Below are 3,075 nucleotides of genomic sequence, written 5' to 3'. Positions count from 1 at the left end.
TCATTTTGACGGATTCCGTAAATCTAGTGTTAAAGAGCGATCTATGCAGCAACAAATGACCCGCTCTCGCCGTTATCCCGCACGCGCGAAAGACAAACGGAGGTGAAAAGACTGCGCACAGAATTTGTACCGCGCGCCGTCTTGATACATGCGCAACATTGTCTGTAATTTCACGCGGATACAAGAGCGTCTCTCGTTTCACCTAAATAAACGGCAGTCGACCTTCGTCCGTCGGATAATCCGCGCTGCGGCGGCCGACCGGTCTTTTTTTTCTCGCGGTTTCGCGCGTATTTAAGGAGGAGTCTCGGGAAACTGTCTCATTGCCGGGTCGAGAGTGAATCGTGTCCTGTACTTGCGCGAAGATGAACCGACAGATCTGTTTTCTGATCATTGTCTCGCTGTTTTTGATCGCGAGTGTCTGTTCGGCACCGCCGGAGGGACCGAAGGAGGCTCGCGGTCACTCTAAATCGTCGCCGAGCATTGCGAAACTTCCGGATGGCCCGTGTGCCGGAGGGGAGCTATCTTGTCGAACAGTTTCAGAGCACAGAAAAATATAATCTTCGAGCGGCCGATCGTAGAGTAGTTTTTAAGGAATACTTTCTACCGGCTTCGCGAAGGCATTCGAAGCTTCTACACGTTTAAGTCGATATAACAACAGAATTAATAATAACAGCGAATTCTGTCGTAAAGCAAAAAGCATCGGGAAACATTTTTCTAAAAAGGAGAGAACATCATTCGGTAAGAAAAGAAATTGTTCTATCAATCATTATATTATGCACTTCTCGCGATATCGAGTGGACTGCGATTTCCAAGAATTTACTAAAATATTCAAAAGATTTGAATACGTCAATGTGTATCGTTCGCCATTTATTACGATTGTTACCGGATGATAATTACTCGATTGCTGCGGACCGTTTGTTCATTTGCATAAAAATTCGCAGTCGACCCGCGAGGATGCAATAAAAAGCGGGCTCGCCATTTAAGAGAGGATCTTCCAGGAGATCACGGTTCGTGTTCGTTCGCCGCCTACGGGAAGATGAAGCGACTGCTGTTTTCTATAACAACTGTTCTCATTCTTCTGGCGGTTTGTTCGACGTCGTTATGTGCCGTGCAAAGTATAGTCGAGGTAATCCGACCTCCTCCTCCTCGCGCCTGTCCCCCAGGACAGAAACGAATTTCTCAGAAGGAGTGTCGAGAGGTTCTAAATATTCCGCCTAATGACGGTAAGTAATCTCGCAGTCGCGACAGGTAACCATAAACTTGCGCGGATCTCGCGACGTTCGGCTTTCAAATATGTTTTTAAAAAATTCATCGCCAAATTGTTACCGATTAGAAACACGTCGAACGTTATGTTTTGTTTCAGACAAAGAACGGACCTGATCAGAACTTTCCAAGGATAGCCTGGCGGAAATCATTGTGAAATGTTGCTGCATAAGATCGTTCAAAAATTCCAAGTGGACAAAAATTCCTAAAATTCCCATCGTAGACTATTCGATGACTATTCTACACACATTTCTGAATATTAAAGTGCAAAGAGAACTACCCTAAATATTTTTCTCCCGATTTGTTAATCGAAACTGCATCGTGCGAATAAAGGACACGAATATTTCTTGGAAATAAAAATATTTATGTAAATCAAAAATTGACGAGCGTGGAAGAAGCCTGCTTTAAATATTTTCCCGTGACTCCGAAGAGACATTCGACGTTACCTGAGAAAGCAGTTACAGTAATGCAATCGAAATCGCGTCGCGCGAATAAAAGTGATGCATAATAAGCGCATTGTACGAGCACGAAGTACCATTCGGCGAAATTCGAGCGTTAAAATCGAAAAGTGGCAGAATAGTATAAACAAAAGCCGATGCGATATCGGAATAGTTTAGTCCGAACTAATTAAAGCCAGTGTATTCTGTCGTCCTATTAACACAGCGAAGCTCCGGTAATTTAACTTTGTTCCTTTACCAGCACGAAACAAAGTTCGATTAAATTTCATATTACGGATCTCTTTAATAAGGATTAAAACCTACTGAAAATCACGCGGGCCGGGGGGTTATTCGTTTATTTTAATTGGACATCGTTCCATGAAAGTGTAATTAGCGATTAAGACAGGCGATTTTTCATCGCCCCGTGCCCGCGGCACGAATTAAATATTTTAAGACAAGCGGCGACGTTTGAATTGGTATGCACCGAACAGGGAGTCGGATTTCCACGATTTTTTCCATTGCGCCAACTGCGCTAATTATTCTTATTATTCTCCCGTAGAACAATTCTCATTTCTCTACCGAACACGATAACATTATTTTGCAGTAGCAACACAAATATTTTCTAACACGAGATCCAACGGAGAGCGTGAGAAAGAGGATGCTACGAAGCGATTTATCAACGTTAAACATTGGTATAAAATGCTGATCAAATCGTCCGAACTTACCGTTAATAAATTGTTTGAAACCCTTTAAATTCTTCCGATCGATAATGCACATTGAAAGCGTAAATACCATCGCAAAATAAATGTTTAACCTTACGTCACGAAGCGCATTTTATGAAATAAAATCTGCGGTCATGGAAATTACAAAATCAAATATCTTGATAATCGAAAACGCGAAATAAGATATTTTATTTTGCATTTTACATTATTCGCGCTTCTTAGGATCGAAATGGAATATTTTCTATAATCGAGGATAAAATACTTCACTTGGACCGTTCCTTGTCCAGATATTCCAAAAGTCCTGATCACGGTCGACTGGACAGAATAGCACGGAATTTCGATAGCTCGGTGGTTCCCGACACTGAAATAAAAAGAGGAGAATGTCGTCGGGTGGCTGGCGGCAGATGCTCGGTGGCCGTCGAGGAAGAATTGTCTAACAGTGGTTAATTGGTTGTTATTGTAAGGGTAGTATCCGAAGCCTAGACGGCGGTTAGGGGCGCCGGCGCCGGCGCCATCGGCGTCGGACCAACCGATCCGTGCGCCTGCTGCTTTCATCGTGATAGCGTATACTCGTCGAGGGGTTCGAACGGTAGGGGGTTAGGACAGCATACGCCGGCCGCTACCACGAGAGGGATGAATTATCGCGCCCGGTA

General features: G+C 43.7%; 1 long non-coding RNA gene across 1 annotated transcript; it reads left to right on the top strand.

The window, feature by feature from the left end:
- Positions 1-298: 298 nt before the first annotated feature.
- On the top strand, positions 299-1,998 carry LOC144472436 (uncharacterized). The gene is made up of 3 exons (XR_013494418.1): positions 299-738; positions 942-1,223; positions 1,364-1,998. It is a non-coding gene; the product is annotated as an uncharacterized LOC144472436 (long non-coding RNA).
- The last annotated feature ends 1,077 nt before the right edge of the window (positions 1,999-3,075 follow it).

The sequence above is a fragment of the Augochlora pura genome, chromosome 7 (assembly GCF_028453695.1).
Source record: "Augochlora pura isolate Apur16 chromosome 7, APUR_v2.2.1, whole genome shotgun sequence".
Classification (NCBI taxonomy): Eukaryota; Metazoa; Arthropoda; class Insecta; order Hymenoptera; family Halictidae; genus Augochlora; species Augochlora pura.
This window is presented reverse-complemented; position numbering and strand designations above follow the sequence as displayed.